This window comes from Amblyomma mixtum, chromosome 3, assembly GCF_055824585.1.
Source record: "Amblyomma mixtum isolate Tamu chromosome 3, ASM5582458v1, whole genome shotgun sequence".
NCBI classification, from domain to species: domain Eukaryota; kingdom Metazoa; phylum Arthropoda; class Arachnida; order Ixodida; family Ixodidae; genus Amblyomma; species Amblyomma mixtum.
This window is the reverse complement of record NC_143014.1, coordinates 215046257-215071422: the sequence shown is the minus strand read 5'-3', so window position 1 is coordinate 215071422 and position 25166 is coordinate 215046257.

Below are 25166 nucleotides of genomic sequence, written 5' to 3'. Positions count from 1 at the left end.
CTATTTTCTTGTTTTGCTCTCTCGTGTGCCCTGGAAGGTACTTGGCGGCTTGATATTGCATCTTTAATAAACACGTCCCACCAATACTTGGGTCTCTTTTTGCCCTTCTACCGTTTTTTCATAAGTACCAAATCTCTCTATAAATTACCTTTAGAACTTCATCGTACGTCTATGATCTGTTTGAGCCCTTTCTAATACACTTTTCTACCGCTTGTGATATAGTCATGAAATGGCGTTCATTCGTATACCGAATTCCTTGCTACCGAATTACATACAGCCTGCATGTTATGTTTACGCGGATCGGGTTCATCTTACCTTACTCACCTTAGCTTACCTGATGCGCCAGCGCCATCTTTACAGCAAACTGCGTACTATTCGAAGCGTCGAGTTCAACTGGCGAGCGTCAGGTGGCGCGTCTTCCGGTAGACAGAAGAAAAGGCAGTGACTACAGTGAGGGGGCCCGTCACTTTAAAATCTAGGCTACATTGAGGGGGCCCGTCAGTGTAACACCTACGCTAGAGTGATGGGGCCCGTCACTTTAACATCTACGCTACAGTGAGGGCGCCCTTCACTTTAAAATCTGCGCTACAGTGACGGGACCCAACGACTGTAGTGACGCGAGACGCTGCTTGCACTGTACGTTGTCAACGGCTCAACGCCTAACCTAACCTAACCTAACCTAACCTAACCTAACCTAACCTAACCTAACGTAACCTAACCTAACCTAACCTAACCTAACCTAACCTAACCTAACCTAACCTAACCTAACCTAACCTAACCTAACGGCTCCAGGTGACGGAGGAAGCAAACAAAATTATAAAATAGATAATTACGTGTAATTGCAAGCAAACTTAAACGTCATGTTTACAACAATTTGTTATTTCCCCCTCACTGTAGCCTAGATTTTAAAGTGACGGGCCCCCTCACTGTAGTCACTGCGTAAATGAAAAACGACTGGTCGCGAGCCCCTGCCGCATCCATGGAGGAAGGAAACTTTCCTTACTCCAAGGCCGCATCGATGCTATGTGGAGAAGAAGAACTCGACGACTGACAGCTGGTAGAAGTTTGAAGGGGAGTGGAAATATAGCAGGCAAAGATAGAAACAGAAAGTTCATGACACAGAAAATATTCACTGCTAAATAAAATGCTAAGGAAACCGATATACAGCTGTGTAGGATCTCTAAAATTAAGAGGGTGATACTCTTTGACAGTTGCACGTGCAGCGCTTTACATTTCAAGGCTAGCGCTGGATGCTGGAGGACGAAATGCCGCAGAAAATATTTTCCGTCGCTTTATGCAGGACAAAGGAACCGTACTGGATGCCGGAGGACGAAATGCTTTGACGCCGCAGAAAATAATTGCCCTTGCTTTATGCAGGACAAGAGAACCGTACGGCACAATCTTGTTGAGTAAGGCCTGAATCTTGTTGAGTACACGTGCCAAAAAAAAAAAAGAACGGCATCCAAGATATTATGGGGTTTAAAAACAGCCAGAATGGGGTTGATTTTCAAACAATGGAAACAAGAAATCGGAGTTTAGAGAACTGGCGAAGGAAAGCGAGAGAATAGGTTAAGTAGGGAAAGGAGGAAATTGGCATAACTGTTTCGAAGAAGACGCGTTAGGAGTTACAATCAGATGTATGCAAATATTCGAAATTTTCGAGTAGCGAATGTCCTCGTATTCCACTCGCCCCAATGAATCAAACAGTGCAGTCACATAATTGTTCGAAATTGATTGACTAAGTTGCCAAGTTCTCGAACAGTTTTCAAACGATTCGCGCGGAGGAACTCCATTGTTATTTGTTTTCGACAGCTGTTTCGAAAACAGGGCCCACTTCGACGCCGCGCTGCATGCTGCCACGTTACGAGGGTTCGGGAATTGGGGTTCATCGCCGGGCCACGGTCCATTCCTGTGACGGCGTTCACGATGCTCATACATGACCGCCAATATTGGGCGCATTGGCTCATACATCGTGCCTCATGGATCTACCTCGATCTAGCGTGAGAAGATAATTTGCTCTTAATATCAGTTGAAAAAGCTAATTGTCCTTCGCTTATATCACTACGTATTGCCTCTGCATAGTGCAAGTCAGGGTTACGCATTTTCACAGTTCTAGCATAACTCCATGGGTTATAGGCTTATAGCGCCCCGACAAAGCGTTGCCGATAGCGCTTCACGCCCTAGAAAGCAAATGGTCTCCGAAGTAGCAAACATTCGCACTATTGTTGGATTGGGTTTTTTCACTATGCAATTTGTACTCGATTCGGTACACAGCTGCGCTACAAGTATTCGATTCGCTAACAAAGCTAGAGCATTCGTAATCGATTAGGTTTGAAAAAAGTACTAGTCGCATACCCCTAGTTATAATTAGTATTTGCTTCTGAGAACTTTACTTTCCTCGTTAGAAGGGGAAGTCAACTAGTAACATATCTGACTGGTATGGTATGGTATGGTATGGTATGGTATGGTATGGTATGGTATGGTATGGTATGGTATGGTATGGTATGGTATGGTATGATGGGCCATGTGTAGGCAGCATGTGGGCTACGCGAGACGCCGCAATGGGGGCCCCGGATTCAGTTGCGACCACATGGGGTTCTCGAATATATACCCACATCTCACAGCACGTGGTCGTTTTACAATTTTGGCTTCCGTTGAAAGGCGAACATCACGGCCAGGACTCGATCCTGCGACCTCGCGCGCAGTAGTAGAACGATTGAGCCACTGCGACCCCACCATGTGTTTGTTTGCCTGTCCGAAAGGAGAGAAAAGTAAAGCGAGACACCTGAATTTTGTGCAGGAAGAGAAGAACAGTAGAACAGTTTGGGAGAGAATGCAAATAGCCTAATTGTTTAGGAAGTGTCATACAGTTGGCATACAGTTTCTTTGCATCCGATGTAACACACGAAAATTTGTTATAACCAAAATGGCAGATTTGGGTTCGATATATTCGAGGTTAGCTCACTGAATTTGATTATATCCAAGGTGTCATTATGAGCTTCGCTATGTCCGAGATTGACACACGAAAGGTCTTTATATCCGAGGTGGCATACTGCCACCTGCCACGATGGGCAGGTGGCAGCCCTTCCACCGGCTTGTAGGCAGACTGCTTTCCACTGGCTACTGAAAGACGGCGGCCGCCATATTATTTGGCTGACATCCTTATAATGATAACGCATGAACAAGCAAACAAACAAACAAAAAATTCAGGGGGCACTTTGTCTAAAGTGCGTAGAGGCGAAAGCGTTTTCCGCACCACTTTCAGTGCTTCTGTGCCACTGGTGGCGTCACATGTAATTGAGTACTAATTACTAAGTGATGACAAATCACTAATTAATGGTTAATTACTGATTAATGCCTGAATACTAATTAACTTCTAATTAAGCTTAAGCTTAAGCTTCGCCTTTAGGAGTGGAACGCGACAGCGTGTTGTAGCGCTGCCAGGGAGTCCACGGAACGCCACCACCCGTTCGGCGCGATGCCTTGCCGTTTCAACGCAACGGTTTTTGAGGAAAGGAAATGGCGCAGTAAATCTCTGTCATCTCGGTGGACACCTGAACCGCAACGTAGAGGAACGGAGGAAGTGGGAGTGAAAGAAGAAAGACGAAGATGGCCCGTAATGAAGAAAATGAAAATTCTATTTGAGGAAAGGAAATTACGCAGTAACTGTCTCACATATCTCGGTGGACACCCGTCAAAATTCAGGGGGGGGAGGGGGTGCACATTTTTGACCTAAAGTGTGGTCACTGATGTGTGGTTAAGATGTTAAGCTTCGCCTCTAAGAGTGGAACGCGAGAGCGTCTTGCAACGCTGCCAGGGAGTCCATAGAACGCCATCGCCCATTCGGTTCTACGCCTCGCCGGTAAATTGGTTTTTGAGGAAAGGAAATGTATTTCTCTCTCATATCTCGGTGGACACCTAAACCTCGCCGGAAGGGAAGGGAGGAGGATGGCAGTGAGCGAAGACACCGTATTCACTAGACATGCCTTTGTTCATTCCAAACCATCGAGCTGGCATGGCGGAGTGGATAGCATGCTCGTCTCGCATTCCGAAGACCGGGGTTCGATTCCCGAGCTCGACCAATTTCTTACTAGGTTTTATTTATTTATATGGCCTGACTAGAGAAGTTAATTAGGCTAATTGGGTAATTAAGCAATTAACTAAGCTCAGTCCCACTTACTTGGAGCATCACTATATGGTCCCTTCAATTGGTTGCATGGTTACTAGCCAAAGTACAATTGGCCCCGTTTGAAATTGGCGCACTGTGACGTCACGACCGTTTCGACCAACTGAAAAGCGTGACATTCTCTGTCGACAACTGCTGCTTACAACGATGAGACATTAAAGGCTTTCGCCTTAATATTACCTGTCCCGCCAAAGCCTCGATGTATACAAAGTATAGTGTCTATCATTATGAAACAGAACATACGAGTGATTGGTCGCCGAGCTTCGCGAAGCGCTGCCGCCGAAAAGCGGCGAGAATCGGCAGCAAATGCGCATGCGCAGTAAGTTCGGCCGGCTGCTCTTTCCACTCATACTGCTGGTGCCGCCCATTCTCTCCAGGTCTTCGCGAAGTGCGGCGGCCACACTCTCGCGTGTTCCCTTTCATATTGAGTGACCGTGTACGCTTTTAAAGATATGGGAGGTCCTTAATTTCATCCAGTTGAACTTGGACCTGCATTGTAGCAGAGGAACGCTCTGTAGAGCGGACAAGAAACCATGTCGTAGAGTGCGGCCAAATATGAGCGAACATTTGGCTTAAAAGTTGTGGGGATACACATGAATCCCCTGCCCCATTGTAACGGCCGCGCGTAATTATCACGCGATGCTATGCGCGCGCCGTTCGGGAGGTTTTGCGAGGGAGGGCACTATCGCCGCCCCCGCTTCCTTTCGCTCCTCGCCGCGACGCCGCCGCGGAGACTTTCCCTCTTTCCCCTCTTAGAACGGAGAGCCCTCCTCTCCACAGCCCGGGAGGAGACGCGTTTCTCCCGAGGCTCGCTTGTCTTCTGGCGGGAGCCGTGCACACGCACGGATCATCGATCTGCCACGGAGACCGCTGCCCTTATCGCCCGGCCACCGTGTGTGACTTGACCGCCGCGGGCCGTGAGCGAGGAGCCACGCGAGGTGAGCGGAACCTTCTTCCCCCACATTTTGCGTGCGTTCTTTCCTTTGTGCTTTTCACCCCCGTACGCGAGCGGAACACTCTCCCTCGTTACGGCGGTTGTATTGTTGCTGCTGCATTGTATTGCTCGGGAGCAATAAACGCTCCTCCGAGTAGCATACTCGTGTTTGTCCCCTCTGGCCCGAACCCGCCGTGGTTGCGACTCACTGCACCGCGGGTTGGGGGTCACAGCTCTGACTGCTAGGGCTGGCACGCTGGTGCTAGAGAGCGACAACTGCTTCTAGCCCTTTGAGCGTTATTGCAAGAATAACCACCATAAAGTCCTAAAAGACACTTTCACACTAAAAAAAAAAATCGCCCTGAAGAAGAAGAGGAGAAAGCAACTCAGAAAACGGCATCCGTTTACATCTTTTGCATAGCAATTTTACACCGCCCTTTTCTTCGCGAAGAAATTCTGTCCATCCCAGCAATGCAACATTTACCCCAAAAAACACTTACGCCCCCACTGCGCAGCTTGCGGCTCTTAACTGATTTCTATTCCACACATGGATGAGTCTTACTAGAACCTGTACACACATATAGAGCTCCGTGTCGCACCGTAGCCAGGTGGTCCATCTGCGGGGTAAGTCGTACGTGTTGCTTTGCTACTGCTCTCTGGTCTCTCGTGGAACTGGCGGCAGCGGCCTGCATGATTCTTTGCAAGAGTGCTCCTGTAAGAAGTCTGATAAGTGGCTGCTCCCGCAGTGCTCCTGTCGGAAACGACCAAGGGAGTGCAAAAGCAAAGGACGAGGACATTTTTAATGCGAGAGCATTAGATGTCTCATTCTGCAGGGAAGGCGGCGTCCGTCCGTTCGTCCGTGTCGCGAAAAGGCAGGTGGCCCACCTACCACGGTTAGCCACGGTGATTGATCGAGGGAGGTAACGCGACCTTGTGACGTCATCACAACCTGCCCACCGTGGCTGGTATGGATGATCAATAAAAGAGGTCACGTGACCTGTGACGTCATCACAACCTGCCCGCTGTATCATCTAGGTGCCAACTTGCCCATCAGTTGTGAAAAACCTGCTCCACGCGTGGCCGGTGGAAATTGAAATATTTCAATTAAATTAAATTACATTAAAAACTGCCCGAAAATAAAACTATCTATAGAATGACCAATTCCTCATATATATGGGAGTGTAGGCAGACCTAGGCGAAAGAAAAGGATTGCTTGCACGGAAGGGATCTCGAATGCTATCGCATTGTACTCTAAAGGGTAGGTGTAACTTCGTCCAAATCTTTTCTCCCGCCTTGCTAGACTCAAGGTTGGTTGTACCCCCTTGAGAACAAGTTTGGGTTTAGGGTAAAAAAAAAAATGACTGATGATTACGGTACTCCCTAATGCGAAGTTTGAGCGAACATTGATTTTTCGGTATGCTGAGGCAGAAAACTTGGACGATGCTTGAGCTACCTTTAAAGGGAGACTGAAGCACTTTTTTTGAAAATTGGGCTGGCAGCGGCATCCTATAGTTTTTCATGCTGTATGCTGGAATATCGCATCCGAATAAGGCAAAAACAAGCGCGAATTGCCTTTTATAGCCGAAATATGCGGCCTGTGCCGCGGGGCACGCCGCGCGGCGCGCCGCCGCCCGCGATTGGTCAAGAGAGGTCGTGACGTCACTTTGAGGACTGGAGAAGCTGCCGATGCGGATCCGGCGCTGCGTTGAGGGCAGATCGCAGCTTTCCGTGTCGTTGTAAAAGCGAATACGGCGACTATTTTTTTTTACTGACCACCGAAGAAAAGGATACTACAGTTTGCTCATTCCACGTATCGCCTGAAACCAAAAAAGACACAAGCAAAAACTTCTATGCCTAGCACAAGCATACGCCAGCGTCAAAGACGCGATGCAGACCATGCGTAAAAGGTGCCAGCACAACCTCGGCTCATATTCTCGGAAAGGAAGGGGTGCGAACAATACTCAAGTCAATTACCACCACCGGACGCCTCCTGGCTCGCCCGGAAGAGCGTCATCCTAAAGAAAAGGCCCAAAGCACTGTGTACAAAAAATCCCGTTCTCAGTACCCGGCGTTGCAGTTTGGGGCAAGTAAGTATTCCAAGGAAACTATGAAGGAGCACAAAGTTGGTGTCAAAATTAGCGAAGCGCAGTGGCCAAGCACTGCGATGCATGTGACCACAAGATAGTGACGCAATCATGGTGCGCTGGAAACCAAGCCAAATACGCGCACAAATACGCTTCACTCCTGGCGCGTTCAGCAGATGCCAGAAAATATTAATCGCTGCCTCGGAAACGTTCGCCCTTCCTAGATTTGCAGTTTAGGTTCAGTGAAGTAGTTGGCAACTATATGTGTGTTTAAAAGCCAAGCTAGCTGCAACTCGCCCGCTGCCACAACTTGATGAAGAAACCGAGTAAGGTTGCGGTGTTTTTTTGCAAAAACTCGGTTGGCATTCATTTCTGTCATAAATTTGCATCCGAAATCAACGTCGAACGCTTTCATTTTAATTGCTTAGCTAGGATTAAACGAGATGCCGCATATGAAGAGCTTCGATGCTTGCTTGCTTTGCTTTATTGTGCTTTGCTCTGCTTGCTTGCTTGCTTGTTTGCTTGGACACGTCGAACCGAGTATAAAATCACTAACCGAGCCTTGCTGAGCACGTCTCAGGCGGTCTGGCCGCACCTAAGCTGAGGAGAGCGACACATGCTTAAGCCTCTATAAGGTTTCTTCAGGGGCTAAGTGAGCATGTTTCTACTTTTAAAAGAGGCGCTTCTTCGGAATGGTGACACGCCTCTTATGCGCGAGGAAATCAATGGAAGTGTGTCATGGTTCAGCCGCGTCTTTTCGACAGAAATCTCCAGAGATCACACTAGGACAAGCTCTGCCTGTAGCCGCTCTTACGAAAGTGTTTCGAGCAGAGTAAGATTGCTTTAGTCGACTTGAATTCTTCGTCACAGCAGCGAGCGGTTGCGCTGCGAGCTTGTGATCTTGCGGAAAACAATGGAAGACGACACAGTCGCGGCCGTAGTTGTTCGTGGACACGAACGCAGAGTAGTACCTGTTGAATCTGATTCTCAAGGTCGGCTGACAGACTTTGTACGTCACAACGCACGCAGTACGAGGAACAACGCATGCAGCACGAGAAACAACGCGCGCTGAAAGCGCGCTCGGGTGCGCCGAAGCATCCCCGGCTCCTCAACATGACGTCACGCTGGCCGACATGGACAAGGTTTCCCTCTCCGCTGTTCCGCTCTCCGGCGCTCGCGCGGGGCGCGGGAAATTAAAACATCGCATTTTTAATTGGTGATTGCGCCACTGTTTTAGCCAAAATCGAAAAAATAATTTCACAGATGTGATCAGAAATGACACTACTTCAAAACCCTAGAAGGTTAGCTGATTCGAAAACCGCCTCAGTATCCCTTTAAGGATGCAGTGCGAAACATCGCCGCTTTGTCGCGCAAGGCGATTAGTGGTTCTTGTTGGGGGGGGGGGGGGGGGTGAAGAATGATCGTGCAGTGCTTGCTGTTGTCTCCTATGAAGGGTCACGCTCGCTTCACTGCACTGGGAAGGGGAATGGGAATGAAAGAGAAGGCGTCTTTAGACTATCGCACTGACCGAACGCTCCTCATTGGTGTATAAGCTGCGCGGTGCAACCCATGCCCAGTTGCGGCGTCCTCTCCTGCATACGCTGCTCCCTGCGAGAACGCGTTGCAGCGTGCTTGCCTCATTGCTTCAAGGGAGGAAAGTGAAGCCACGACGGACGCCTCTTCGTTTGGGGTGGGCTACGAGGCGCGTGGCCAGCACATCCAGAGCAGCGCGTGCCCGTCCCAATGGTAAACGTCGTGGACTCCACATCGCCCTATCTCCAACCTTCGCCGTGTTCTTCGCTTTGCTATTGGCGAGTTTCAGAAACTATAGGCTGTGCCACAGTCGCACCAAGATGGCAACCGTTAAGAGGACTCCGTCTATAATCAGCCTGGGCACGTTAACTAGTTTCCTTGATTGCACGATTGAACCACCAATTTTCATTTAAGGTGAGCGCCTAGTTTCAGCTAAATATTTTGTATCAATCGGTGTACAAACACAGAACCTATGACTAACTGTACATCATCGACCTGTACCGGCAAACGCGCGCCGTGCAAGCGGAACCGCATACGATCGCCGCCCACCTACAGGACATTTTTAGCGAAGACCACCATCGCTGAGTTCTTGTACGGCGGGAAAGTCAGAAAAATGCAAGCACATCTCGTGTTTACTGCTGGATTGCTACACGTAAGCAAGGCTTTGCTAAATCACTGCGCAACGCTGAAAGCTAGAGCGGTTCGCGATGGTTTCACTTTCGACCATCGTGTGCTTGGATTTCGATTCATATTACTGAAGCCCACCAGTATCTACGTGTGGCCATCAGTTCAGCCGAGCAAGAAACGTCGTTGTATGTAGTACTTTAGTGAGCAGACTTGTTTAGAGGGCTGGAGCGGTATACGACGGAGGAAATCATAGAGCGCAAGTGTTTTGTTTAGGGCAGTGTGCTCGCTCCTTGCTTTTATTTCTATGTATATCTTCGCTTCAGCGCAAGCACCTAGCGTGAAAACCAGTACCCGCTGTAAATTTTCGCTTGTATCGAGCACACCGATACGAGCGGGCTCGCCTCTGCACTCCTAGGTTGCGGCCGGAACTTGATGCTCTCGAGTCAGAGCGCGCCCTCGAAGGCGCGATGGCGCGTTTAGTAGACGCAGGTTCCCTTTATTTCTTTCACGTACCCATAATCCATTTCCCAGGCATGACACAGATTAAGTGCGATCTACCGATCGGGTCTAGCGTATAAACCTGCTTCTTGCCAGCATGTTACCTCGACCTTATAGATCAACACGTATGCATGTTTACTGGCGTCTGGCAACGCTGATACCACTACGCTGAAAAACCCGTCTGTTCAGCTCGAATGGCCCGTTTTTAAATATTCTTCGCTGAAACAGACCGTACCGCCACACAAACGAAACAACTGCGTTGGAGCGCGAACTACTGCTGCCATCTCTCGCGACATGGGTGAAACGAAAAAAAACACACGTGTCGCGCTCGCTGCAAGGGTACGCCACCGCAGCATGCGGGAAGCAGAGCCATTTCGCCATCTCTCTCTTCTCCCATGCGGGATTTGCTTACGATTATGTCTACATAGCGCTAAAATCCAGGCGCTTTCGAGAAGCTTGCAGGCAAAGCAACCACTCCAGTGCACGTACTCGACGAAATGGCCCAAATTTGTTGGGCCACAGCGTCGAGGTTAACCGCGTATTCGAAATTCTAACAATTGATATGGATATTAATTACGGTGGGCTAAACGCCTCCCAATAATTATGGAGCCTAGGAATAATAGTTAAAAATTAAACCATTAAACATTACTTAAGCAGCCTGAAGTTGGCACATATTAGCTGTATTGTAATATACTCCACCGCTGACAATGCTGTGTCGAAATAAAACGCTCTTCTAACTCAAAAAAGCGTGTTTTTGAAAACTGTGTAAAGTCTAAGAAGACATATCCTGTAGAGCAAAAGCCTGGGGTCTAGTCAACGGCGTAATTGGCAGGCAGAAGAGACCTAATCAGGGTGAAATGTTAAAACGTACATTCGGATGGGAGGATCCGCCGACTATAGAAAACTCTCTCAATGATGCGTTTTTATCGCCTACTAATAAACTGAAAATCCAGCTTATTCTTGCAACTCTTTATAAAAAAAATTGCCGACAATTACGTTACTTCCTAATGCAAAATATGAGCGCAGCTCATCAGCTGTTTCAGCTTTTCGATAGACTGCGACAAAGAATTCGAGCAAGACATGTATGTACAATCACAGACAACTTGTTATTTTTCACACATATTCCTTCTTCAAGGAACACTCCACTAGCAGTTCTTTATTGTCATGAAGGAAGCTTTGCGGACGGAGAAACGGATATTTATTTTTATTCATTTATTCAAATACCCTAAGGGCCCACTGGGGGCATTACATAGGGGGGGACAAATCAGAGCACAATTTTCAAGGGCAAAAAAGCACTTTAGGTGGTTAATACGTCATGTTGAGAAAGAACATAACAACGTAAAAGCTGTTACAAAAAAATGCACATATAACAAAGAAAGAGAACATACTAGTTTGCAAGTAAGTGACATAAAAGCAAATCTTTACTGAACGCGCTGGGATTCCAGATATGTTAGCAATTCCGACTGAAATAAGGAAAACCGGGTTATGATAGCGATACTGGAGGGCAACTCATTCCATTCTTTTATTGACAAGGTTAAAGGCGAATTCTTGTACTTTTCTGTACGAGCGAAGATGGGGTTAACTTTGTATATATGATCGGTGCGACGTGAAGTATGAGGTGGCGGTAAGATGTGCGACCGGGCAAATGATGTACTGCTGTGAAAGAGAGTGTGAAAAAAAGATACTCTGGCAAATTTTCTGCGCATTGCGAGGGGCGGCATGTTGAGCTCTTGCTTCAAAGATGAAACGCTTTGAAATCTCGAGTACGATGATAAGATGAATCGCGCGGCTTTATTCTGAACGGCTTCAAGTATATTGGTGAGGGTGACTTGGTAGGGATGGATATATGCTCGACTTGCTGCAGCAATGCCTGGTTCTCAAAGACAAGGTCTCCGCAAGTATTTCGCGAGGTTGTCACAGCAGTGGGAGCGAGAGGAACGGGATGTTCCCCCGCATAAGTGGTAAGAAATTCCCGCCTGTCTTTATATCTACATTAAAGTTCCAACCCACACTGCCACCCTGGCAGGTGGTAGCGTTTCTGGCGCAACGTTGTCAATGCCAAAGCATGCAACGCACATCTGTCACTACCACCACGTAGCTTAAAGCATGATTGAGGTGTCCACTGTTCCAAGAGGACAGTTATGCGCCTTCAGTCTGGTTCAGGTGTCCACCGAGATGTGTGAGACAGGTACTGCGCATTTCCTTTCCTCAAAAAAAAAAACAATTTGCAAATTTTACCCTCTGCTTTCCAAGCCCCCGCTCCATTGGTTTCGCAGTTGTGGGAGACAGATTCTGTGCATTTTCTTTCCTAAAAAAAAATGCCGAAGACACTTTGGAAATTCTAAAGTGTGCTTGGCGAAAGCCTTGTGGTCAACCCACTGCCGCTTCCCCGAACCGCTTGGCGCGGAATCACTGAGCCGCTTCGGAGCCATGCGTCTTACTCACTCGACTGCAACGAGACGTCTGGCGAATGAACGGCGGTGTAGCTGCCACCGTCGACGCGCGCGCTCGTTCTACCGCTACTGTGTGACGTCGTGGTTGCTATGCACAGCTGCGCCCCCCATCGGCGCCCCGGTTTCTAAGGAGAGGAGGAGGTTGCGCTTTTACTTTCTCCTTTCCAAGCAGAAACGAGCGCTTAAGACCAGATTTTTTTACCCTCGCACGCAGGCTGCGGACGCGCGCCTACTCTCTACGCCAGTCGCCATCTGTCGGCGCGCGCGGCCCGAGGGACTGCGGGTCGCGCCGGCGCCGCGCATAGAACGCATGTTTACGTGTTCGCTTCTGCCGTTTTGTGCTCCATCAGCTAACGTATGAGGGTGTGTGCTGTGCGTCACTACTCACATTTGCCCTCTTCCAGACAGTGCTGCGGTTATCTTGTGCGCAGTTACTCGTTAACGTGACATCCGAGGGTAGTCGACCAGGTAGTGTACCGACTGGAAACCGGCACTTCGAAGCAGATTTCTGCGCTGTCGTGTCGTTTGTTGTCGCCTTTTATGTGCGATATCATCTATGATAATTTTATGCATCAGAATATAGATCTATTGATTTGACTCAGTGGAATAGTAACTGGATAGGCGAGCTGCAGACTGAAGGTTGTCCCGACGGAGCGCGTGTTTTCGATCACTAGTACGTGTTCGGCATCCTTGCGCTGAGCTTGCTCTTGTTCCCATTAAACACATTTCATGCACAGGATTGTAAGCACGACCGCTACCGAATCCAGCTGCTTTTTCCGCACACATGTCAGAGGTATCTGGGGGGTAAAGATTTACCTATAGTATCTTTCTGCTGTTGGTATCTACCTTAGCTTGGTTTGGTTTATTAAGGTTTTACGTTCCAAAGCGACTCAGGCTATGAGGGACGCCGTAGTGAAGGGCTCCGGAAATTTCGACCACCTGGGGTTCTTTAACGTGCACTGACATCGCACAGTACACGGGCCTCTAGAATTTCGCCTCCTTCGAAATTCGGCCGCCGCGGCCGGGATCGAACCCGCGTCTTTTGGGCCAGAGCAGAGAGCCGTAACCACTGAGCCACCGCAGCGGTGCGGTATCTACATTATTCATAGGAAAATATGCGCGATTTCATTACATTTTCCACATATAGCCAAACGCCTACGCAACGCTCTCACACGCGGCGAGAGCTCCTGAATAACATAACGCGACTTCGGACCTCAGAATTAGTGAAAGCTGGATTAGCTGCTCATATCTATTCAAGCTTTTATAAATTAAGCGAAAGTACGTTTTTATGCACAAGGTTGCATAAACCATGACAAAATTTGTTTTCTGTTGGCGCTGCGACTCAGTTGAGCTCACAGCGGTAATTTGTTGATAAACTGGCGCGGCGACAAGAAAGCCGTTTGTGGAAGTGGGGGGGGCTTTATGGCCGGCAGGAAGGAATAAGAGTGCATGGGAATTGGAACTGCATACTAGCCGCACACCTAATTCTTGATATTGAATCAAAAGTTTCTTTGCGGTGGAGCACCAAGACGGAATTCGATATAAGCACGAGCGCGTTCTAAGCGCCGGTACAATTAACCTGAATGTCAAACTAAATGTCATTAAAACGCGTCAATGTTATCGCTTTGATAACGTAAATACTTCCTGCAACACAGCTACGCAGCGGAAGTATGCTCGACAATGTTTTTTTAGCGCCCGAAGCGCGGCTATATGCAGGCGCGGCCGCGGAACTGCCGCAGCCCCGCAGTCCCCAAAGAAACGCCCGCACCGCGGCGCGCCAGTCGGTGCAAAATGGCCGCGCCCAGGAGAGGCTCAAAAATCTGGTCTATAAAAAGCTCAATTTTGAGGCGTTCTGGCTAAAAAAAATCTGTTCTCGCTTCGGCGAGCGCGGCTTCGGCCGCTTATCTGTTTTTTGAGCAGCGTCCGCTCCGGCGGACGCAGTTGTTGCTGCGACGCGCGTCTTTCCTTTCCTCTCTCTCTCCTTCCTCTGATCTTTTCTCTCCTCTATCTGCACGTGGCAGCGGTGGTGGCTTGGCTCGAGCCAGCAGCAGGCCCGTGCAATTTCCTTTTCATCCTTCTCTCAGTCACAACAACAACAACGTTCTGGCTGTTGATAACGGAGAGCCCATGACGGATGATCAGGACGCTACCAGAGAACATGCCGCCAGGGGCCCACGTAGCACCTAATTTGAGAACGATGTTATAAAATGTTATGTAAGTTGCAATAACGTTTTATGTTGCATGCAACGTTACATTAATGTTAAGAACTAAAAATAACGTTAATGTTATATCGAAAAGATTAGTTTAACATCCAAAGTAAACTATATTCTAATGCTGACCTTTAGATGTCAATGGAATTGAAAAATTAACAAATAACGTTACATTTTGTATAGTGAACGTTAGTTTAAAGTTCCAGATAAACATTGCTTAATATAGTCTTGTAAGCGTCATTAAAACGTTTGAAAAATTACTATAAGACAGCATTAAAACATATTTCATGCACTGGGTCCCAGAACGTTTCTCACTGTTTTTCTTACACGAAAGATGTTTTTCAGCTAAGAGTACTTTGCAACTAACTCTCTTCGATTGCGCCTGCCATAGATTGCATGCACAGTCCCATTATTTTGTTAGAAAGCTTTGCTTATTACCCAATCGCCACTACCGCTCATGGGACACCAGTGGCGCAGCCAAAAATATTTTTGGGGGGTGTTATACGCCACTGGTATAGAAATAAAAAGAAAGCCTCCGCCCAACAATACCTTGGTCAGAGCCGCCGCGGTGGCTCAGTGGCTATGGTGCTCGGCTGCTGTCCCGAAAGACGCGGGTTCGATCCCGGCCGCCTCCGCCCAACAATACCTTGGTCAGAGCCGCCGCGGTGGCTCAGTGGCTATGGTGCTCGGCTGCTGTCCCGAAAGACGCGGGTTCGATCCCGGCCGCGGCGGTTGAATTTCTTTGGAGGAGAAACTCGAGGCCCGTGTACTGTGCGATGTCAGTGCACGTTAAAGAACCCCAGGTGGTCGAAATTTCCGGAGCCCTCCACTACGGCGTCTCTCATAGCCTTAGTCGCTTTGGGACGTTAAACCCCATAAAGCCAAACCAAAATCAAACCTTGGTCATAAAACCGAAGGGTTGGTTGTTTCGTTGACTATAATATCTACATAATGAGAATGCACACAAAACTCCGAGGACTTGATTCGTAAAGAACATTTATTTTCTCACAAAAAAAAAAAAACACTTGCACGAAAGATTGCGGACATTTACAATATTTTCACAGAATATACAACAACACAATAGCTTCTGCTCTACAAAAAAAGTCAGCAACTGCGAGCGATTGGCATTTGTCAAAACTTCTAACCTGCGCCCGAACGCAGAGGCGCTTAAAAAAAATCCACTTTTTATTTTCGCGATAGTTTCTGATCATTTGAAGACAATGCAAAGGATGAAAAAGTAGACTGACGTGAAAAGGTGTGTTTTATTTGGTTGGTTGGTTTATGGGGTTTAACGTCCCAAAGCGGCTAAGGCTATGAGAGACGCCGTAGTGGAGGGCTCCGGAAATTTCGACCACCTGTGGTTCTTTAACGTGCACTGACATCGCACAGTACACGGGCCTCGAATTTCTCCTCCAAAGAAATTCAACCGCCGCGGCCGGGATCGAACCCGCGTCTTTCGGGACAGCAGCCGAGCACCATAGCCACTGAGCCACCGCGGCGGCTGTGTTTTATTTGGTGAACTGCGCCTACAATTAAGAGGAGTGCCATACATCGTGCGATAGCGAGGAAGAGTGGCTGTTTTCTGCAATAACTTCCGCTTCCTATTAGAACAGCGACTATTTCTGTCAACAAACCAGCCGCCGCGGTGGCTCAGAGGTTATGGTGCTCGGCTGCTGGCCCGGAAGGCGCGGGTTCGATCCCGGTCGCGGCGGTCGAATTTCGATGGAGGCGAAATTCTAGAGGCTCGTGTATTGTGCGATGTCAGTGCAGGTTAAAGAACCCTAGGTGGTCGAAATTTCCGGAGCCATTCACTACGGCGTCCCTCACAGCCTGAGTTGCTTTTGGACAATAAACCCCCATAAACGGAACGATCGTTTGGTAACTTTGGCTGATTTCTATAAGATTTCACCGCAATTCTTCCGCCGGCGGAACCCTCCCTCACCTTACCCCAGGGACGGAGAAGCGGAGATGTTATTGGGCTACAACATGATCATAAATTACTACCACGAAACTAGAACGCAATACACACCTTCGCAAAGAAACCTTAATACATCAGAGAGCGCTGTTTGAAGGCAGCTCCAGACAGGATCGTTCGCGTCGTCAACCATGAACCATAGAAGCATTGATCATAAAGCGTAGCGTTCTTTCTTCTGGAATAGCATGAGGTAATCGTACTGGTCATGCGCGCCATATTTCATCCGCGCGCAACTGTACCGCTAAATGTCTTTTTTAATGTATGCATTGTCCAGAAATGTAGACAAGCAGCAGACGCATGTATGCACCATTTCATACACAATGTAGCGCTATGGCATCCGCATATAAAGATGAACACTTCATCCGAATATTATAGATTTTCTCCACACCTAGGAAATCTGAAAATTGAAGCAAGAAAAATATAACGCAAGCTGAATGTTACCACCATCTGGCAAACATTGTAAGGACCATAAAAGCATATAGATAAGAGCAAAAGCATGTAAAGAGAAACTTTGAAGACAAAAGCAAGGACAGAACGGGCGTAGGCTGCAAATAAGTGGCTTCAGGAAACGGATTTTCTACGAGTTCAAACACGCCAGTTAGATCAAGAGTCGCACGAGTGCGAGAGCAAGCTTAATAAGGGACGTGTTACCAAAAAAAAGGAAAAGATTAAAATTAGTTCCTTTAGGCGGAAATCAAAAATGTACCTGGAGCAACATACCTTGATGACCTTGCCAACGGAAAAAGCACACGGATGAAATAGAAGGCTACAACCGTGAGGTCCACACAGCCTTCTGTCCTGCGCCTTCAGTGAATGACGACTTGCCACGATCGCTGGAAAGGGCCACCGGAGCCTTGCAATAGCAAAAGCCAAGGTATTAAAACGAAGCTTTGCTGAAATTGCGCAGAGAGCTGTTGAATTTTTTTGCCACTTTATAGCATTTTCAAGACCCCTGAATCATATAGTTCCTTGTTGAGCTCGGGCAAACGTCCAGCAACACAAAGCACACATTGTAACCCTACGGTCACAACGCTAAAAATCCCGCATTTGTAATGGTTGTAAATGACGCATGCGCACTATCGGCCAGAGAAGTAAACGTGCAGGTGCAGACATAAGTAAACGGGGCACGCTATTCCGTTCCAAGTGCGACCACACTTTCCCTATCGAACATGAAGGAACATTGTTTGCTCATGAGAAAGCGCATTCGCGTCTGCTACCAGCCTACACATACCACAACTCCAAGTCTCAATTAGGCAACGTGTGGAAAATGCTATAAGGCAGTAGCGTGCTCAATTTAGTTTTGTTCGCACCTGTACCACCGCTCAGGCGGCAGGTGCGGCTGCGGAGTCGCACCGCGGCGCAGCTTACTCTTGCCGAGAGTGCCCCGAGTGACGACAGGCAACTGGGCCTTCGCCCTTTCTCTCGCGCGGGTGCTTGCCACGCTTTATAAATATCCAATGCAGCGCTCGGCTGCTGTGCGACTGACGGTCGCGACGAAGGGCGCGTATTGCCAGCAGTTTCCACAGGGCGCTATCGCGCGATAGCAGAACAAGAGGATGGCGGTGCGGCAGAAAACCGCTGCCCTGCGAAGAAACGATGCCCCGTTTTGTTTTACTTTGCTTATCTGAGTTCCTCCATGTTAAATATCAGTACTGTGCTCTCCTCCTTGAAATCCCGACATGCGAACTTGCCTCCACTTCAGTCGAAAGCATTACTGCTATGCGCGCATCCGCGTTTGTTCTTTTCGCCGACGCGCAGCGAGAGAACTAAAAAGCCACAGTGTAATGTAATAATGAAAGGCGCGAGAGGTTCCTAGATGATGTCGCTTTTTTATTTGTGAATACTTCTGTGAACTTCTTTTTTTGCTTGCGTATTGGTAGCCATCTCTATCGAATGCGCGGGGAATCGAACCCGGGACTTTCACACGGCGAGGCGATTACGCAACCTGTAGGCCAAAAACCGCGTTGCTTCTTGGCGAGCAAAGGTTAACCTTGTGTATGCGTTGCCTAACGCCTGCATGCTCATGAGTGGGTGTCTCATCAGAAGTGAAGAGAAAAATAAAAATAGTAAATTAAATAAAAAGGAAATAAAAATATGCCTTCGCATTCAAAGCACGGAAGTAGTCCCAAGTCCCCTCCGTAATTTGTTCTGTACTTTGCCGACGAAAACCCCCCGTAGTCTGATGTTTTAACGCAGGTTATTTGAAATTCGCGTTTTCTTAGTAAATGTCAATATATGTGATTAAATATGAATAAACTATAGAAGACGGCGAAACGGGTAATAGCTGCTGGCCTAGCACGAGCGCTCCTGCCCGCTCCTCTGCCCGCTTCGTCATCTTCTACTCCGTCACATCACCCGGCCGTGGGTATGTGCAATTCAGCCTGAGGACATCATCATCACCCGGGGCCACCGAGCGATCATCCCGATCGCGCGAACTAGAAGAATGGCAGTGGTGATGAAAAGCATGACCGGACGATGTGCATGACAGAAGCGATCATCAGAGAATAAAAGATGAAGCGCTTGCCATCACGATTAAAGAGGTGAGCAGAAGATGAGCCGTTGAAGCCAGGTCCACGAAGGCTGAGGAGCCACCGGTCGCAGGAAGCCAACGCCGAGGCCCGTGGACATTTTAGCCAAAACCATCTTTTCAAATTATTGGCTTGTTTATTTTCTTTAGTATGTAAGCTTGCATGCTAATTAGATCTCTTCATGTTACCACTCACGCAAGCTCACTGAACACATTTGCTGATTGAAGCCGCATCCGTACAGCCTACAGTCATGAGTCTAAAAACGGTTTTCGTACTTTGTGTCCTGTGAAAATGAAAAAAAAAAGTGAAGGTGTGCAAAATCTAGATACAATAGTGGTCTCTATCAAATGTCATGGTTACAGACTTGCTGAGGCAACCCTGCTAGACGGTAAATTTGATGCCATTTTCAGCGAATTTCATTCAGAAGCAATGCCCTTTATTACCTGTGGAAATAGAAAATTTAATGACATTTCATGAAAACGACATCCGCGTTATAATAAGTTCGAGAAAGGCAGTCGCATTTCTCGCTGTTCCAGCTGACAGGGCACACAGTGTTGATTTTTATCCGCTTATCGCGGTCACTTCTTTTCAACGAAAACGAGACCACCGACGCTAGAGTTTGGCAACCGTGATGCCACAAATACATCGCTTTGTCCTGCTAGCGATGGTTCGACATTCTGCAGTTATACTCACGGGCTTTTGTATATGCTGCGGAAACGCAGGGAGTACAGAAGGGACACTACCCGCTCGCATGAGCGTTGTCTGTCCAGTGCGGTCGAAGCACTCCGGCGCGAAATGCACACAGCAAAGGCGATCTCCATCTTTCGCGTGCCACCTTTCACGGCGAACAGCCAGCTGCCACAGGCTCCGCAGCTCCGGATCTTTTGGAAACCTGTCGGTAATTCCAGGACTATTAATCGTTGCACGCACACACAATTTATCAGTTGGCATCCTTCGGACACGCAAGCGTAGTGGCTCGATCGAACGTGTTTGCGTTTACTTACAGGTGAAATGTGAGGCCGCAACCCTTCTTCAGCCTGTTTGTACATCCGTAGGCAACGCAGGAGGCAACCATAATCAAATCGATGGTGTTTACATGCCCATCACGTCAACTTGCACTGCAAAACAACTCCGGAAAACAGCAGCGCGAGCCGGCGCCAAGCGCGCTTTTTGCCTCTGGTAAGATGGCGGCAGGCGGCTTCGGTCGGAGCACGCCCTCTCCACTCCAGCAAATTTTATATATATCCTCCTTGGTCGCTTCCCACAGCGTGCCACAGCGCTAGCATTCCCAAAGTGGAACCTCATTACATTAGCTTTCATTAGGCCCCACACATTTTCAGTGTGGTTCGTGTCGGCTCTTTTTGGAGGCCACGGCAGCTGCCGCCCACCACGAACGTGGAGAACAGCGCTCGGACCTCTGGTGAGAATCGACGGACCCTTCGTCTGGCAGTCTTACGTCGACATCATTGAGAACATGTTCCGGCCATACGTCCTTGACTGACCATTCCCGGACGGTTTCGGCTAGACAGGAGTCCCGTACAGACATCTCGAAGAGTGAGTATGGTCAAGCCCGAGGAGCTTGCTGCAACACAAGAATTCATTTCGTGGCACTGAAAAGCGATGTCGTTCAGTTTTACGTAGAACCACCGAGTGCAGTGAGTGAAGTGCTTGCATGCTCCTGCGCCCTTTTGTTTCGACACTCGGCCGCGGTAGATGCGCTGGCGCTCTGCAGAGCGCAACCACGCTGCACCGTGTTCGTACTGAGTGGGCGACCCTGACTCTGTCTCAGCCTATGTAAACGCTACGAGGCACGCCGTAGTGGCCGGTTCTGATATATATTCAGCCCTTGTGGTCCGTTAACGTGCAGCGAAAATGCAATGCAAGGGCATTTTCTTATCTGACCCCATGCCGCGCATGAATTGCTGAATTCATATCTTGATTTAAAACTGATGGTATTGTATCGACGTGTATATTAATGCTCACATCACCCGTCCGCTATTAGCGTAAAGAAATAGCCGAATTTCACAGATGGCGGTTACATGGGAAATGGTTACAAACCGAGGGTGCGCAGGTTAGAATACATAGCTGCATCCATCCTTATTTCGTCGCGTAGGGGAAGGGTAAATGGACACAATGTGTTCATTGCTTTACTGGGCTCGCGCAGCCGTGTCAAAGGGAAAGTGAGAAACAATAAAAATAACCAAACATCGGACTTCCAAAAGACTGTACGTTGCTGTCTCATTTTCTGCCCGTCCATGAGCGTCGATCAAACATTTCTCGGCAAAAAAGTAAGGTCAACAGCATCCATGGACGTGCGGAAGGGGGGGCAAGGTGGAATGGCTGCCCCCCCCCCCCCCCCCTTACACACACACACACACCCACCCTAGAATTTTGAATATTTTTTATGCACTAGCAGAAAACGACTACACAGCTTGATTAGCACGGTTAGGGGATAGTAACTTTTTTTGTTCATTAATAAAACCCAATGTATGTTCGCTAAGGCTAGCACTAATTTGCAGTTTCTAATTTTTGTTTCGTGTGCGTAGTGCAGACCATGTGCGTAGTGCAGTGCAGACCTCCCCCTGCAAAAAGTTCTGCGGACGCCCTTGACAGCATACCATCACCTTGGTGCCCCGTATGCCGTGCCTGTCATGTGAATCCACTACTTGCTCGGCGCACAGCATCTGCCCAGCGCATTCATTTGGACTCCACATAGCACCGATAAAATACAATGGAAAACAAGGAAAAGAGTTGCTCTCGACTCTTAATGGATAAAGTTCCATTTCAGTTTATTCCTCTCCCAGCTGCGGCACGCGGCTCACACGGAACGCTATCCGATAGCCAGAGGTGGATTGCCCGGCGCCTGAGCGCAAGCGTGGAAAAGTATAAAAATATGGGGTTCTCCGAATATCAAGTTTTTCGAATACGAATTGAACACGAAAAGTAAGATTGCAATCTCTAATTGAATACTGAACATTTAATAGCCGGTGCAGTCATTTCAGTGCACGAATGCTGTCACTGCGATATCTGTGTGCCCTTTTTTATATTTCTGTGTTGTTACCGCACTGGCTATCGGCGCATATCTTGTGCAACTCCACTCTTGGTGTAGCCCCGAAGGGGCTGCAGTACATCCGAAAAAATGAACTAAATTGTAAAATAACATTACATTTCGCATGTCGGAGCGTTATCTCTTTTGTGCAAAGTGCTTGTAACCAAAATTGCCTAAGGCCTGCCTCTGGCTTGTGAGATCGCATGTCGCAACTTCATATCCATGTTTACGAAAATAAAATATCTGTATTCCAGTCGCAAATGCCTTTGCCTTGGAGTGGAGGTAACCGGCCTGCTACTGGTGATGATGGCATTGAAGTGCTGGAAAACATCCTTCTAAAGAGATAACGTTGAAGGTCCCGCTCGGCCGAAAACACGGCGTCGTCGCCATCGTCGGCGGCGGCTTAAGTGAAAAAGCCCCGCAGAGGCAGGTAGCCACCTGCCACCTAGGTCACGTGAACTTGTGACGTCTGACAACCTACCAACCGTGACAGGTGGCAACCTACACCCCAGGCTGTGAGCAAACTGCCCACCGTGGAAGGTGGCAGTTAAATGATTGGTTGCGAGAGCTGCTTGGGAAGAGCAACCTGGGTCTCACAAAGCCCCACAGGTGGCTGCGTTTAAAACAGTCACCTGCCCGGGCAGTGGCGCATCGCTTGACCGTTGCACCACTGCGCCAGGAGCGGCATGAGGACTCCCCGTGATCTATGAATGTAAAGTAGAGAGTGAACAATTCCGCATAGCATATGGGAATTAACCCATTTACGCTATCCATGCTCTTACTGTGGTAGTGATGGCCGCACAGGTTTGGAGTAGGTAATCATGCAAGACGGTGCACGGTGAGTGCGCTATAATTCGCGATAATCGGCCACGGCTCATTCTTTACGCAAACTGGTGGCCGGCACGGCGAGCAGGACAAGCGCGGTTCGCGCTTCCCACCTCTCGGACGCGTTAGAAAGGCATCGCGCTACCAGACTCGCGCTTTGAAAACGTGCAAGACAAGCGGTAACGTGAGTGTCGGGTGGTGTCACAAGTGTCGCCGGCCAAGCTCTTCCTTGCTGCTTTAAAGATATCTGGGTTTGTATGCCTTGCAGGTAAGTTTGTAAGCTGTGTTAGGAGATAGCTCTCAGAGTAGCTCTCCCTGCGTGAAGAAGTTGCAACTATGGCTTTGTCCGCGTGAGCCAAGCACAGTTGTCTGGCTGGTATAATCAGCGACGTCAATAAATAAGAAAGACCTATGGGAGTGAGGTAAACACAGAAGGAAAAATGGCGAATGCAGCGGAAAAGTGCGACAGGCGATCAGGTCAGACGGTAGGGGAAGAAATTCGTATTGCATGCAGTTGCAAAACAAGGAGACAACAGCAAAAGACGACGAGGATGTGAAAGAATGTCAGCATTACTATTCTACTTGCTGAGATTACCTACAACAACATTTATAATTCTACTCCTACACCTCATGCCTCTCTTTTCCTCGCAATCGCCTATGTCATTTTCCTTGATCTTCACCACCAAACCCTGGCCAGTCCCCCCTCCTGGGTATGTGCCATGTTGACAGAGGTAAATAACAACAACCGAGGTAATGCCGGTGGCCGTAAACAGTAACACCATGCGCAGTATACTATACATGGAGCATTTACTGTTGTAAGCGATTGGATGACGCAATTCCACATGGGCGCCGCCTACTCCCGCCCATACGGCGGCAGTCGTCTCCTCAAGTGGCGCTCACGTGAATCTGGCTCGGTGCGCTGGTCCGTCCTGAGTGCCTACTGCACCGCCTGCCTATCCTCTTTCCTCTCTTCCCGGCGCCGTCTGGACGCCGTTTGTGTTTGTGATGTTGTTTTTCGCGGGTGTGCGGTGTGCCGAATCATCAGCGTGGACGGCGGGAAGCGCAGTGTGTGTCCTGCGCGAGCACGGAGAGCGGTCATGCGTGGAACAGTGCGGGCGCTATTGAAGTGCGCGAACAAGAATTGAGTTGTAACTGCAATATATCGGTTGTTTATTCTCACTAATTTGTGTGTGCATCGAGTGTCCTTACTCGCTCCCCCTCCCGTTTTTTTTTTTGTCATCTGTAACACTGTGACTGTCATCTGTAACACTGTGACAACTCCTGTGAGCATACAGGAGATGGTTTGGAGCCTTTTAAAAACATAGAAGAGGTGATAAATATATAAAATTATATTCCTGAATATTTTGCACTAATTACAGTCGTGCCCTGTTAATATGACCTCCGTTAATATGACGACTCGAATTACGGACAACGTTTCTCGGGAAAAAAGTTTTCCAATGTATTTGCGCCTCATTAATAAATAAACTTGCTGCCCGGATAATGGACAGGGTGGAAATACGCAGAACACATTGGGGCCTATGTATTCTTGCTGCCTTAATATGAACAGTGATTTCTAAAAAAAGCTTGACTACTCCAACAAAATGGCTGCTTTACACTGCTTTGAGGGCAGAACACTGTCGGAAGGCAGTGCGCAACTGCAAGTGCCTAGACAAGTCCCGGATTCTGAAACGTCGATGAGGAAACTGTGGAATATTGAAAGCTACTGTTATGGAAATATTGAAGGCAATGGTTGATTCTTCCGATGCGCAGCAAAATCTTCCTTTTAAAGTTTCTCCATCGCTGGCATTGAGTAGTTAAGACTCCCATAGTAAACCAAGAGGGAACGTTTTGGTCGCCTGCTCGAAGGTTACTAGCAAAAAAAAAAATGGAAGCCTGCTGAGGCTACATTTTCGTATATATTGATTGTTGTTGTGGAATCTTACGATATATGAAAAAAAAAATGCGTTAAAAAAGCGTACCGTTGAAAACTGTGCTTGTCCAGAATTTCTGGGTACAGACACCTTTTTGTTTTGTTTTGGGGCTTCATGCATTACAGTCCTAAGGTGCACAGTCGACGCACCTTTCCATTTGCTACATTTCATGAGTGGCTGTGGAAGAAGCTCTCTAGGGAGCCCCTAGGTCATCGAAGGACGCGTTCAGCAGCTATCAATCCACTGGATACAGATGTGTTCTACAACCGGTTCGCGTGAGGTGAACAGTCGTATATATATGTGCACGCCCGATGTGCACGCGGGCCAGCTGAC